Source organism: Vicugna pacos, chromosome 30, assembly GCF_048564905.1.
Source record: "Vicugna pacos chromosome 30, VicPac4, whole genome shotgun sequence".
Taxonomy (NCBI): Eukaryota; Metazoa; Chordata; class Mammalia; order Artiodactyla; family Camelidae; genus Vicugna; species Vicugna pacos.
Window position 1 is genome coordinate 29555370 of NC_133016.1, and position 16014 is coordinate 29571383.

Below are 16014 nucleotides of genomic sequence, written 5' to 3' on the forward strand. Positions count from 1 at the left end.
TTCACTGTAAAACCGAGTTGGAACTTGTACCTCCCCTTATATATGTATGGATTGGAGTTTGCAACTGAAAAGAAACTTTGTGTTCCCTTCAAGCTAGGTGAAGGGCGGCTTCCACACACACTTGTCTCTCAGAACTGAGCATGTGGAGAGACGTTCGTTCATCCAGCACAAAGGGAACGGGTTGCAGGAGAAACCCTTACTCTGGTTTCTCAGTCTGTTTCCTAGTGCCGGTTTGAAGTGCCTGCCGTTTTCACTGTAAAACCGAGTTGGAACTTGTACCTCCCCATATATATGAATGGAGTGGAGTTTGCAACTGAAAAGAAACTTTGTGTTCCCTTCAAGCTAGGTGAAGGACGGCTTTCACACACACTTAACTCTCAGAACTGAGCATGTGGAGAGACGTTCGTTCATCCAGCACAAAGGGAACGGGTTGCAGGAGAAACCCTTACTCTGGTTTCTCAGTAGGTTTCCTAGTGCCGGTTTGAAGTGCCTGCCGTTTTCACTGTAAAACCGAGTTTGAGCTTGTACCTCCCCATATATATGTATGGAGTGGAGTTTGCAACTGAAAAGAAACTTTGTGTTCCCTTCAAGCTAGGTGAAGTACGGCTTTCACACACACTTATCTCTCAGAACTGAGCATGTGGAGAGACGTTCGTTCATCCAGCACAAAGGGAACGGGTTGCAGGAGAAACCCTTACTCTGGTTTCTCAGTCTGTTTCCTAGTGCCGGTTTGAAGTGCCTGCCGTTTTCACTGTAAAACCGAGTTGGAGCTTGTACCTCCCCATATATATGTATGGAGTGGAGTTGGCAACTGAAAAGAAACTTTGTGTTCCCTTCAAGCTAGGTGAAGGACGGCTTTCACACACACTTATCTCTCAGAACTGAGCATGTGGAGAGACGTTCGTTCATCCAGCACAAAGGGAACGGGTTGCAGGAGAAACCCTTACTCTGGTTTCTCAGTCTGTTTCCTAGTGCCGGTTTGAAGTGCCTGCCGTTTTCACTGTAAAACCGAGTTTGAGCTTGTACCTCCCCATATATATGTATGGAATGGAGTTTGCAACTGAAAAGAAACTTTGTGTTCCCTTCAAGCTAGGTGAAGGACGGCTTTCACACACACTTATCTCTCAGAACTGAGCATGTGGAGAGACGTTCGTTCATCCAGCACAAAGGGAACGGGTTGCAGGAGAAACCCTTACTCTGGATTCTCAGTCGGTTTCCTAGTGCCGGTTTGAAGTGCCTGCCGTTTTCACTGTAAAACCGAGTTGGAACTTTTACCTCCCCATATATATGTATGGATTGGAGTTTGCAACTGAAAAGAAACTTTGTGTTCCCTTCAAGCTAGGTGAAGGACGGCATTCACACACACTTATCTCTCAGAACTGAGCATGTGGAGAGACGTTCGTTCATCCAGCACAAAGGGAACGGGTTGCAGGAGAAACCCTTACTCTGGTTTCTCAGTCGGTTTCCTAGTGCCGGTTTGAAGTGCCTGCCGTTTTCACTGTAAAACCGAGTTGGAACTTGTACCTCCCCATATATATGTATGGAGTGGAGTTGGCAACTGAAAAGAAACTTTGTGTTCCCTTCAAGCTAGGTGAAGGACGGCTTTCACACACACTTATCTCTCAGAACTGAGCATGTGGAGAGACGTTCGTTCATCCAGCACAAAGGGAACGGGTTGCAGGAGAAACCCTTACTCTGGTTTCTCAGTCGGTTTCCTAGTGCCGGTTTGAAGTGCCTGCCGTTTTCACTGTAAAACCGAGTTTGAGCTTGTACCTCCCCGTATATATGTATGGAGTGGAGTTTGCAACTGAAAAGAAACTTTGTGTTCCCTTCAAGCTAGGTGAAGGACGGCTTTCACACACACTTATCTCTCAGAACTGAGCATGTGGAGAGACGTTCGTTCATCCAGAACAAAGGGAACGGTTTGCAGGAGAAACCCTTACTCTGGTTTCTCAGTCTGTTTCCTAGTGCCGGTTTGAAGTGCCTGCCGTTTTCACTGTAAAACCGAGTTGGAGCTTGTACCTCCCCATATATATGTATGGAGTGGAGTTGGCAAGTGAAAAGAAACTTTGTGTTCCCTTCAAGCTAGGTGAAGGACGGCTTTCACACACACTTATCTCTCAGAACTGAGCATGTGGAGAGACGTTCGTTCATCCAGCACAAAGGGAACGGGTTGCAGGAGAAACCCTTACTCTGGTTTCTCAGTCGGTATCCTAGTGCCGGTTTGAAGTGCCTGCCGTTTTCACTGTAAAACCGAGTTTGAGCTTGTACCTCCCCATATATATGTATGGAGTGGAGTTTGCAACTGAAAAGAAACTTAGTGTTCCCTTCAAGCTAGGTGAAGGACGGCTTTCACACACACTTATCTCTCAGAACTGAGCATGTGGAGAGACTTTCGTTCATCCAGCACAAAGGGAACGGGTTGCAGGAGAAACCCTTACTCTGGATTCTCAGTCGGTTTCCTAGTGCCGGTTTGAAGTGCCTGCCGTTTTCACTGTAAAACCGAGTTGGAGCTTGTACCTCCCCATATATATGTATGGAGTGGAGTTGGCAACTTAAAAGAAACTTTGTGTTCCCTTCAAGCTAGGTGAAGGACGGCTTTCACACACACTTGTCTCTCAGAACTGAGCATGTGGAGAGACGTTCGTTCATCCAGCACAAAGGGAACGGGTTGCAGGAGAAACCCTTACTCTGGATTCTCAGTCGGTTTCCTAGTGCCGGTTTGAAGTGCCTGCCGTTTTCACTGTAAAACCGAGTTGGAGCTTGTACCTCCCCATATATATGTATGGAGTGGGTTTGGCAACTGAAAAGAAACTTTGTGTTCCCTTCAAGCTAGGTGAAGGACGGCTTTCACACACACTTATCTCTCAGAACTGAGCATGTGGAGAGACGTTCGTTCATCCAGCACAAAGGGAAAGGGTTGCAGGAGAAACCCTTACTCTGGTTTCTCAGTCTGTTTCTTAGTGCCGGTTTGAAGTGCCTGCCGTTTTCACTGTAAAACCGAGTTGGAGCTTGTACCTCCCCATATATATGTATGGAGTGGAGTTGGCAACTGAAAAGAAACTTTGTGTTCCCTTCAAGCTAGGTGAAGGACGGTTTTCACACACACTTATCTCTCAGAACTGAGCATGTGGAGAGACGTTCGTTCATCCAGCACAAAGGGAACGGGTTGCAGGAGAAACCCTTACTCTGGTTTCTCAGTCTGTTTCCTAGTGCCGGTTTGAAGTGCCTGCCGTTTTCACTGTAAAACCGAGTTGGAGCTTGTACCTCCCCATATATATGTATGGATTGGAGTTTGCAACTGAAAAGAAAATTTGTGTTCCCTTCAAGCTAGGTGAAGGACGGCTTTCACACACACTTATCTCTCAGAACTGAGCATGTGGAGAGACGTTCGTTCATCCAGCACAAAGGGAACGGGTTGCAGGAGAAACCCTTACTCTGGTTTCTCAGTCTGTTTCCTAGTGCCGGTTTGAAGTGCCTGCCGTTTTCACTGTAAAACCGAGTTGGAGCTTGTACCTCCCCATATATATGTATTGAGTGGAGTTGGCAACTGAAAAGAAACTTTGTGTTCCCTTTAAGCTAGGTGAAGGACGGCTTTCACACACACTTATCTCTCAGAACTGAGCATGTGGAGAGACGTTCGTTCATCCAGCACAAAGGGAACGGGTTGCAGGAGAAACCCTTACTCTGGATTCTCAGTCGGTTTCCTAGTGCCGGTTTGAAGTGCCTGCCGTTTTCACTGTAAAACCGAGTTGGAGCTTGTACCTCCCCATATATATGTATGGAGTGGGTTTGGCAACTGAAAAAAAACTTTGTGTACCCTTCAAGCTAGGTGAAGGACGGCTTTCACACACACTTATCTCTCAGAACTGAGCATGTGGAGAGACGTTCGTTCATCCAGCACAAAGGGAACGGGTTGCAGGAGAAACCCTTACTCTGGATTCTCAGTCTGTTTCCTAGTGCCGGTTTGAAGTGCCTGCCGTTTTCACTGTAAACAGAGTTGGAGCTTGTACCTCCCCATATATATGTATGGAGTGGGTTTGGCAACTGAAAAGAAACTTTGTGTTCCCTTCAAGCTAGGTGAAGGACGGCTTTCACACACACTTATCTCTCAGAACTGAGTATGTGGAGAGACGTTCGTTCATCCAGCACAAAGGGAACGGGTTGCAGGAGAAACCCTTTCTCTGGATTCTCAGTCTGTTTCCTAGTGCCGGTTTGAAGTGCCTGCCGTTTTCACTGTAAAACCGAGTTGGAACTTGTACCTCCCCATATATATGTATGGATTGGAGTTTGCAACTGAACAGAAACTTTGTGTTCCCTTCAAGCTAGGTGAAGGACGGCTTTCACACACACTTATCTCTCAGAACTGAGCATGTGGAGAGACGTTCGTTCATCCAGCACAAAGGGAACGGGTTGCAGGGGAAACCCCTACTCTGGATTCTCAGTCGGTTTCCTAGTGCCGGTTTGAAGTGCCTGCCGTTTTAACTGTAAAACCGAGTTGGAGTTTGTACCTCCCCATATATATGTATGGAGTGGAGTTGGCAACTGAAAAGAAACTTTGTGTTCCCTTCAAGCTAGGTGAAGGACGGCTTTCACACACACTTTTCTCTCAGAACTGAGCATGTGGAGAGACGTTCGTTCATCTAGCACAAAGGGAACGGGTTGCAGGAGAAACCCTTACTCTGGTTTCTCAGTCTGTTTCCTAGTGCCGGTTTGAAGTGCCTGCCGTTTTCACTGTAAAACCGAGTTGTAACTTGTACCTCCCCATATATATGTATGGAGTGGAGTTGGCAACTGAAAAGAAACTTTGTGTTCCCTTCAAGCTAGGTGAAGGACGGCTTTCACACACACTTATCTCTCAGAACTGAGCATGTGGAGAGACGTTCGTTCATCCAGCACAAAGGGAACGGGTTGCAGGAGAAACCCTTACTCTGGTTTCTCAGTCTGTTTCCTAGTGCCGGTTTGAAGTGCCTGCCGTTTTCACTGTAAAACCGAGTTGGAGCTTGTACCTCCCCATATATATGTATGGAATGGAGTTTGCATCTGAAAAGAAACTTTGTGTTCCCTTCAAGCTAGGTGAAGGACGGCTTTCACACACACTTATCTCTCAGAACTGAGCATGTGGAGAGACGTTCGTTCATCCAGCACAAAGGGAACGGGTTGCAGGAGAAACCCTTACTCTGGATTCTCAGTCGGTTTCCTAGTGCCGGTTTGAAGTGCCTGCCGTTTTCACTGTAAAACCGAGTTGGAACTTTTACCTCCCCATATATATGTATGGGTTGGAGTTTGCAACTGAAAAGAAACTTTGTGTTCCCTTCAAGCTAGGTGAAGGGCGGCTTTCACACACACTTATCTCTCAGAACTGAGCATGTGGAGAGACGTTCGTTCATCCAGCACAAAGGGAACGGGTTGCAGGAGAAACCCTTACTCTGGTTTCTCAGTCTGTTTCCTAGTGCCGGTTTGAAGTGCCTGACGTTTTCACTGTAAAACCGAGTTGGAACTTGTACCTCCCCATATATATGTATGGAGTGGAGTTGGCAACTGAAAAGAAACTTTGTGTTCCCTTCAAGCTAGGTGAAGGACGGCTTTCACACACACTTATCTCTCAGAACTGAGCATGTGGAGAGACGTTCGTTCATCCAGCACAAAGGGAACGGGTTGCAGGATAAACCCTTACTCTGGTTTCTCAGTCTGTTTCCTAGTGCCGGTTTGAAGTGCCTGCCGTTTTCACTGTAAAACCGAGTTGGAACTTGTACCTCCCCTTATATATGTATGGATTGGAGTTTGCAACTGAAAAGAAACTTTGTGTTCCCTTCAAGCTAGGTGAAGGGCGGCTTCCACACACACTTGTCTCTCAGAACTGAGCATGTGGAGAGACGTTCGTTCATCCAGCACAAAGGGAACGGGTTGCAGGAGAAACCCTTACTCTGGTTTCTCAGTCTGTTTCCTAGTGCCGGTTTGAAGTGCCTGCCGTTTTCACTGTAAAACCGAGTTGGAACTTGTACCTCCCCATATATATGAATGGAGTGAAGTTTGCAACTGAAAAGAAACTTTGTGTTCCCTTCAAGCTAGGTGAAGGACGGCTTTCACACACACTTAACTCTCAGAACTGAGCATGTGGAGAGACGTTCGTTCATCCAGCACAAAGGGAACGGGTTGCAGGAGAAACCCTTACTCTGGATTCTCAGTCGGTTTCCTAGTGCCGGTTTGAAGTGCCTGCCGTTTTCACTGTAAAACCGAGTTTGAGCTTGTACCTCCCCATATATATGTATGGAGTGGAGTTTGCAACTGAAAAGAAACTTTGTGTTCCCTTCAAGCTAGGTGAAGTACGGCTTTCACACACACTTATCTCTCAGAACTGAGCATGTGGAGAGACGTTCGTTCATCCAGCACAAAGGGAACGGGTTGCAGGAGAAACCCTTACTCTGGTTTCTCAGTCTGTTTCCTAGTGCCGGTTTGAAGTGCCTGACGTTTTCACTGTAAAACCGAGTTGGAACTTGTACCTCCCCATATATATGTATGGAGTGGAGTTGGCAACTGAAAAGAAACTTTGTGTTCCCTTCAAGCTAGGTGAAGGACGGCTTTCACACACACTTATCTCTCAGAACTGAGCATGTGGAGAGACGTTCGTTCATCCAGCACAAAGGGAACGGGTTGCAGGAGAAACCCTTACTCTGGTTTCTCAGTCTGTTTCCTAGTGCCGGTTTGAAGTGCCTGCCGTTTTCACTGTAAAACCGAGTTGGAGCTTGTACCTCCCCATATATATGTATGGAGTGGAGTTGGCAACTGAAAAGAAACTTTGTGTTCCCTTCAAGCTAGGTGAAGGACGGCTTTCACACACACTTATCTCTCAGAACTGAGCATGTGGAGAGACGTTCGTTCATCCAGCACAAAGGGAACGGGTTGCAGGAGAAACCCTTACTCTGGTTTCTCAGTCGGTATCCTAGTGCCGGTTTGAAGTGCCTGCCGTTTTCACTGTAAAACCGAGTTTGAGCTTGTACCTCCCCATATATATGTATGGAGTGGAGTTTGCAACTGAAAAGAAACTTAGTGTTCCCTTCAAGCTAGGTGAAGGACGGCTTTCACACACACTTATCTCTCAGAACTGAGCATGTGGAGAGACGTTCGTTCATCCAGCACAAAGGGAACGGGTTGCAGGAGAAACCCTTACTCTGGATTCTCAGTCGGTTTCCTAGTGCCGGTTTGAAGTGCCTGCCGTTTTCACTGTAAAACCGAGTTGGAGCTTGTACCTCCCCATATATATGTATGGAGTGGAGTTGGCAACTTAAAAGAAACTTTGTGTTCCCTTCAAGCTAGGTGAAGGACGGCTTTCACACACACTTGTCTCTCAGAACTGAGAATGTGGAGAGACGTTCGTTCATCCAGCACAAAGGGAACGGGTTGCAGGAGAAACCCTTACTCTGGATTCTCAGTCGGTTTCCTAGTGCCGGTTTGAAGTGCCTGCCGTTTTCACTGTAAAACCGAGTTGGAGATTGTACCTCCCCATATATATGTATGGAGTGGGTTTGGCAACTGAAAAGAAACTTTGTGTTCCCTTCAAGCTAGGTGAAGGACGGCTTTCACACACACTTATCTCTCAGAACTGAGCATGTGGAGAGACGTTCGTTCATCCAGCACAAAGGGAAAGGGTTGCAGGAGAAACCCTTACTCTGGTTTCTCAGTCTGTTTCTTAGTGCCGGTTTGAAGTGCCTGCCGTTTTCACTGTAAAACCGAGTTGGAGCTTGTACCTCCCCATATATATGTATGGAGTGGAGTTGGCAACTGAAAAGAAACTTTGTGTTCCCTTCAAGCTAGGTGAAGGACGGTTTTCACACACACTTATCTCTCAGAACTGAGCATGTGGAGAGACGTTCGTTCATCCAGCACAAAGGGAACGGGTTGCATGAGAAACCCTTACTCTGGTTTCTCAGTCTGTTTCCTAGTGCCGGTTTGAAGTGCCTGCCGTTTTCACTGTAAAACCGAGTTGGAGCTTGTACCTCCCCATATATATGTATGGAGTGGAGTTGGCAACTGAAAAGAAACTTTGTGTTCCCTTCAAGCTAGGTGAAGGACGGTTTTCACACACACTTATCTCTCAGAACTGAGCATGTGGAGAGACGTTCGTTCATCCAGCACAAAGGGAACGGGTTGCAGGAGAAACCCTTACTCTGGTTTCTCAGTCTGTTTCCTAGTGCCGGTTTGAAGTGCCTGCCGTTTTCACTGTAAAACCGAGTTGGAGCTTGTACCTCCCCATATATATGTATGGATTGGAGTTTGCAACTGAAAAGAAAATTTGTGTTCCCTTCAAGCTAGGTGAAGGACGGCTTTCACACACACTTATCTCTCAGAACTGAGCATGTGGAGAGACGTTCGTTCATCCAGCACAAAGGGAACGGGTTGCAGGAGAAACCCTTACTCTGGTTTCTCAGTCTGTTTCCTAGTGCCGGTTTGAAGTGCCTGCCGTTTTCACTGTAAAACCGAGTTGGAGCTTGTACCTCCCCATATATATGTATTGAGTGGAGTTGGCAACTGAAAAGAAACTTTGTGTTCCCTTTAAGCTAGGTGAAGGACGGCTTTCACACACACTTATCTCTCAGAACTGAGCATGTGGAGAGACGTTCGTTCATCCAGCACAAAGGGAACGGGTTGCAGGAGAAACCCTTACTCTGGATTCTCAGTCGGTTTCCTAGTGCCGGTTTGAAGTGCCTGCCGTTTTCACTGTAAAACCGAGTTGGAGCTTGTACCTCCCCATATATATGTATGGAGTGGGTTTGGCAACTGAAAAAAAACTTTGTGTACCCTTCAAGCTAGGTGAAGGACGGCTTTCACACACACTTATCTCTCAGAACTGAGCATGTGGAGAGACGTTCGTTCATCCAGCACAAAGGGAACGGGTTGCAGGAGAAACCCTTACTCTGGATTCTCAGTCTGTTTCCTAGTGCCGGTTTGAAGTGCCTGCCGTTTTCACTGTAAACAGAGTTGGAGCTTGTACCTCCCCATATATATGTATGGAGTGGGTTTGGCAACTGAAAAGAAACTTTGTGTTCCCTTCAAGCTAGGTGAAGGACGGCTTTCACACACACTTATCTCTCAGAACTGAGTATGTGGAGAGACGTTCGTTCATCCAGCACAAAGGGAACGGGTTGCAGGAGAAACCCTTTCTCTGGATTCTCAGTCTGTTTCCTAGTGCCGGTTTGAAGTGCCTGCCGTTTTCACTGTAAAACCGAGTTGGAACTTGTACCTCCCCATATATATGTATGGATTGGAGTTTGCAACTGAACAGAAACTTTGTGTTCCCTTCAAGCTAGGTGAAGGACGGCTTTCACACACACTTATCTCTCAGAACTGAGCATGTGGAGAGACGTTCGTTCATCCAGCACAAAGGGAACGGGTTGCAGGGGAAACCCCTACTCTGGATTCTCAGTCGGTTTCCTAGTGCCGGTTTGAAGTGCCTGCCGTTTTAACTGTAAAACCGAGTTGGAGTTTGTACCTCCCCATATATATGTATGGAGTGGAGTTGGCAACTGAAAAGAAACTTTGTGTTCCCTTCAAGCTAGGTGAAGGACGGCTTTCACACACACTTTTCTCTCAGAACTGAGCATGTGGAGAGACGTTCGTTCATCTAGCACAAAGGGAACGGGTTGCAGGAGAAACCCTTACTCTGGTTTCTCAGTCTGTTTCCTAGTGCCGGTTTGAAGTGCCTGCCGTTTTCACTGTAAAACCGAGTTGTAACTTGTACCTCCCCATATATATGTATGGAGTGGAGTTGGCAACTGAAAAGAAACTTTGTGTTCCCTTCAAGCTAGGTGAAGGACGGCTTTCACACACACTTATCTCTCAGAACTGAGCATGTGGAGAGACGTTCGTTCATCCAGCACAAAGGGAACGGGTTGCAGGAGAAACCCTTACTCTGGTTTCTCAGTCTGTTTCCTAGTGCCGGTTTGAAGTGCCTGCCGTTTTCACTGTAAAACCGAGTTGGAGCTTGTACCTCCCCATATATATGTATGGAATGGAGTTTGCATCTGAAAAGAAACTTTGTGTTCCCTTCAAGCTAGGTGAAGGACGGCTTTCACACACACTTATCTCTCAGAACTGAGCATGTGGAGAGACGTTCGTTCATCCAGCACAAAGGGAACGGGTTGCAGGAGAAACCCTTACTCTGGATTCTCAGTCGGTTTCCTAGTGCCGGTTTGAAGTGCCTGCCGTTTTCACTGTAAAACCGAGTTGGAACTTTTACCTCCCCATATATATGTATGGGTTGGAGTTTGCAACTGAAAAGAAACTTTGTGTTCCCTTCAAGCTAGGTGAAGGGCGGCTTTCACACACACTTATCTCTCAGAACTGAGCATGTGGAGAGACGTTCGTTCATCCAGCACAAAGGGAACGGGTTGCAGGAGAAACCCTTACTCTGGTTTCTCAGTCTGTTTCCTAGTGCCGGTTTGAAGTGCCTGACGTTTTCACTGTAAAACCGAGTTGGAACTTGTACCTCCCCATATATATGTATGGAGTGGAGTTGGCAACTGAAAAGAAACTTTGTGTTCCCTTCAAGCTAGGTGAAGGACGGCTTTCACACACACTTATCTCTCAGAACTGAGCATGTGGAGAGACGTTCGTTCATCCAGCACAAAGGGAACGGGTTGCAGGATAAACCCTTACTCTGGTTTCTCAGTCTGTTTCCTAGTGCCGGTTTGAAGTGCCTGCCGTTTTCACTGTAAAACCGAGTTGGAACTTGTACCTCCCCTTATATATGTATGGATTGGAGTTTGCAACTGAAAAGAAACTTTGTGTTCCCTTCAAGCTAGGTGAAGGGCGGCTTCCACACACACTTGTCTCTCAGAACTGAGCATGTGGAGAGACGTTCGTTCATCCAGCACAAAGGGAACGGGTTGCAGGAGAAACCCTTACTCTGGTTTCTCAGTCTGTTTCCTAGTGCCGGTTTGAAGTGCCTGCCGTTTTCACTGTAAAACCGAGTTGGAACTTGTACCTCCCCATATATATGAATGGAGTGAAGTTTGCAACTGAAAAGAAACTTTGTGTTCCCTTCAAGCTAGGTGAAGGACGGCTTTCACACACACTTAACTCTCAGAACTGAGCATGTGGAGAGACGTTCGTTCATCCAGCACAAAGGGAACGGGTTGCAGGAGAAACCCTTACTCTGGATTCTCAGTCGGTTTCCTAGTGCCGGTTTGAAGTGCCTGCCGTTTTCACTGTAAAACCGAGTTTGAGCTTGTACCTCCCCATATATATGTATGGAGTGGAGTTTGCAACTGAAAAGAAACTTTGTGTTCCCTTCAAGCTAGGTGAAGTACGGCTTTCACACACACTTATCTCTCAGAACTGAGCATGTGGAGAGACGTTCGTTCATCCAGCACAAAGGGAACGGGTTGCAGGAGAAACCCTTACTCTGGTTTCTCAGTCTGTTTCCTAGTGCCGGTTTGAAGTGCCTGACGTTTTCACTGTAAAACCGAGTTGGAACTTGTACCTCCCCATATATATGTATGGAGTGGAGTTGGCAACTGAAAAGAAACTTTGTGTTCCCTTCAAGCTAGGTGAAGGACGGCTTTCACACACACTTATCTCTCAGAACTGAGCATGTGGAGAGACGTTCGTTCATCCAGCACAAAGGGAACGGGTTGCAGGAGAAACCCTTACTCTGGTTTCTCAGTCTGTTTCCTAGTGCCGGTTTGAAGTGCCTGCCGTTTTCACTGTAAAACCGAGTTGGAGCTTGTACCTCCCCATATATATGTATGGAGTGGAGTTGGCAACTGAAAAGAAACTTTGTGTTCCCTTCAAGCTAGGTGAAGGACGGCTTTCACACACACTTATCTCTCAGAACTGAGCATGTGGAGAGACGTTCGTTCATCCAGCACAAAGGGAACGGGTTGCAGGAGAAACCCTTACTCTGGTTTCTCAGTCGGTATCCTAGTGCCGGTTTGAAGTGCCTGCCGTTTTCACTGTAAAACCGAGTTTGAGCTTGTACCTCCCCATATATATGTATGGAGTGGAGTTTGCAACTGAAAAGAAACTTAGTGTTCCCTTCAAGCTAGGTGAAGGACGGCTTTCACACACACTTATCTCTCAGAACTGAGCATGTGGAGAGACGTTCGTTCATCCAGCACAAAGGGAACGGGTTGCAGGAGAAACCCTTACTCTGGATTCTCAGTCGGTTTCCTAGTGCCGGTTTGAAGTGCCTGCCGTTTTCACTGTAAAACCGAGTTGGAGCTTGTACCTCCCCATATATATGTATGGAGTGGAGTTGGCAACTTAAAAGAAACTTTGTGTTCCCTTCAAGCTAGGTGAAGGACGGCTTTCACACACACTTGTCTCTCAGAACTGAGAATGTGGAGAGACGTTCGTTCATCCAGCACAAAGGGAACGGGTTGCAGGAGAAACCCTTACTCTGGATTCTCAGTCGGTTTCCTAGTGCCGGTTTGAAGTGCCTGCCGTTTTCACTGTAAAACCGAGTTGGAGATTGTACCTCCCCATATATATGTATGGAGTGGGTTTGGCAACTGAAAAGAAACTTTGTGTTCCCTTCAAGCTAGGTGAAGGACGGCTTTCACACACACTTATCTCTCAGAACTGAGCATGTGGAGAGACGTTCGTTCATCCAGCACAAAGGGAAAGGGTTGCAGGAGAAACCCTTACTCTGGTTTCTCAGTCTGTTTCTTAGTGCCGGTTTGAAGTGCCTGCCGTTTTCACTGTAAAACCGAGTTGGAGCTTGTACCTCCCCATATATATGTATGGAGTGGAGTTGGCAACTGAAAAGAAACTTTGTGTTCCCTTCAAGCTAGGTGAAGGACGGTTTTCACACACACTTATCTCTCAGAACTGAGCATGTGGAGAGACGTTCGTTCATCCAGCACAAAGGGAACGGGTTGCATGAGAAACCCTTACTCTGGTTTCTCAGTCTGTTTCCTAGTGCCGGTTTGAAGTGCCTGCCGTTTTCACTGTAAAACCGAGTTGGAACTTGTACCTCCACATATATATGTATGGATTGGAGTATGCAACTGAAAAGAAACTTTGTGTTCCCTTCAAGCTAGGTGAAGGACGGCTTTCACACACACTTATCTCTCAGAACTGAGCATGTGGAGAGACGTTCGTTCATCCAGCACAAAGGGAACGGGTTGCAGGAGAAACCCTTACTCTGGTTTCTCAGTCTGTTTCCTAGTGCGGTTTGAAGTGCCTGCCGTTTTCACTGTAAAACCGAGTTGGAACTTGTACCTCCCCATATATATGTATGGAGTGGAGTTTGCAACTGAAAAGAAAATTTTTGTTCCCTTCAAGCTAGGTGAAGGACGGCTTTCACACACACTTATCTCTCAGAACTGAGCATGTGGAGAGACGTTCGTTCATCCAGCACAAAGGGAACGGGTTGCAGGAGAAACCCTTACTCTGGTTTCTCAGTCGGTTTCCTAGTGCCGGTTTGAAGTGCCTGCCATTTTCACTGTAAAACCGAGTTGGAGCTTGTACCTCCCCATATATATGTATGGAGTGGATTTGGCAACTGAAAAGAAACTTTGTGTTCCATTCAAGCTAGGTGAAGGACGGCTTTCACACACACTTATCTCTCAGAACTGAGCATGTGGAGAGACGTTCGTTCATCCAGCACAAAGGGAACGGGTTGCAGGAGAAACCCTTACTCTGGATTCTCAGTCTGTTTCCTAGTGCCGGTTTGAAGTGCCTGCCGTTTTCACTGTAAAACCGAGTTGGAGCTTGTACCTCCCCATATATATGTATGGAGTGGAGTTGGCAACTGAAAAGAAACTTTGTGTTCCCTTCAAGCTAGGTGAAGGACGGTTTTCACACACACTTATCTCTCAGAACTGAGCATGTGGAGAGACGTTCGTTCATCCAGCACAAAGGGAACGGGTTGCAGGAGAAACCCTTACTCTGGTTTCTCAGTCTGTTTCCTAGTGCCGGTTTGAAGTGCCTGCCGTTTTCACTGTAAAACCGAGTTGGAACTTGTACCTCCACATATATATGTATGGATTGGAGTATGCAACTGAAAAGAAACTTTGTGTTCCCTTCAAGCTAGGTGAAGGACGGCTTTCACACACACTTATCTCTCAGAACTGAGCATGTGGAGAGACGTTCGTTCATCCAGCACAAAGGGAACGGGTTGCAGGAGAAACCCTTACTCTGGTTTCTCAGTCTGTTTCCTAGTGCGGTTTGAAGTGCCTGCCGTTTTCACTGTAAAACCGAGTTGGAACTTGTACCTCCCCATATATATGTATGGAGTGGAGTTTGCAACTGAAAAGAAAATTTTTGTTCCCTTCAAGCTAGGTGAAGGACGGCTTTCACACACACTTATCTCTCAGAACTGAGCATGTGGAGAGACGTTCGTTCATCCAGCACAAAGGGAACGGGTTGCAGGAGAAACCCTTACTCTGGTTTCTCAGTCGGTTTCCTAGTGCCGGTTTGAAGTGCCTGCCATTTTCACTGTAAAACCGAGTTGGAGCTTGTACCTCCCCATATATATGTATGGAGTGGATTTGGCAACTGAAAAGAAACTTTGTGTTCCATTCAAGCTAGGTGAAGGACGGCTTTCACACACACTTATCTCTCAGAACTGAGCATGTGGAGAGACGTTCGTTCATCCAGCACAAAGGGAACGGGTTGCAGGAGAAACCCTTACTCTGGATTCTCAGTCTGTTTCCTAGTGCCGGTTTGAAGTGCCTGCCGTTTTCACTGTAAAACCGAGTTGGAGCTTGTACCTCCCCATATATATGTATGGAGTGGAGTTGGCAACTGAAAAGAAACTTTGTGTTCCCTTCAAGCTAGGTGAAGGACGGCTTTCACACACACTTATCTCTCAGAACTGAGCATGTGGAGAGACGTTCGTTCATCCAGCACAAAGGGAACGGGTTGCAGGAGAAACCCTTACTCTGGTTTCTCAGTCTGTTTCCTAGTGCCGGTTTGAAGTGCCTGCCGTTTTCACTGTAAAACCGAGTTTGAGCTTGTACCTCCCCATATATATGTATGGAGTGGAGTTTGCAACTGAAAAGAAACTTTGTGTTCCCTTCAAGCTAGGTGAAGGACGGCTTTCACACACACTTATCTCTCAGAACTGAGCATGTGGAGAGACGTTCGTTCATCCAGCACAAAGGGAACGGGTTGCAGGAGAAACCCTTACTCTGGATTCTCAGTCGGTTTCCTAGTGCCGGTTTGAAGTGCCTGCCGTTTTCACTGTAAAACCGAGTTGGAACTTGTACCTTCCCAGATATATGTATGGAGTGGAGTTGGCAACTGAAAAGAAACTTTGTGTTCCCTTCAAGCTAGGTGAAGGACGGCTTTCACACACACTTATCTCTCAGAACTGAGCATGTGGAGAGACGTTCGTTCATCCAGCACAAAGGGAACGGGTTGCAGGAGAAACCCTTACTCTGGATTCTCAGTGGGTTTCCTAGTGCCGGTTTGAAGTGCCTGCCGTTTTCACTGTAAAACCGAGTTGGAGCTTGTACCTCCCCATATATATGTATGGAGTGGAGTTGGCAACTGAAAAGAAACTTTGTGTTCCCTTCAAGCTAGTTGAAGGACGGATTTCACACACACTTATCTCTCAGAACTGAGCATGTGGAGAGACGTTCGTTCATCCAGCACAAAGGGAACGGGTTGCAGGAGAAACCCTTACTCTGGATTCTCAGTCGGTTTCCTAGTGCCGGTTTGAAGTGCCTGCCGTTTTCACTGAAAAACCGATTTGGAGCTTGTACCTCCCCATTTATATGTATGGAGTGGAGTTGGCAACTGAAAAGAAACTTTGTGTTCCCTTCAAGCTAGGTGAAGGACGGCTTTCACACACACTTATCTCTCAGAACTGAGCATGTGGAGAGACGTTCGTTCATCCAGCACAAAGGGAACGGGTTGCAGGAGAAACCCTTACTCTGGTTTGTCAGTCTGTTTCCTAGGGCCGGTTTGAAGTGCCTGCCGTTTTCACTGTAAAACCGTGTTGGTGCTTGTACCTCCCCATATATATGTATGGAGTGGAGTTTGCAACTGAAAAGAAACTTTGTG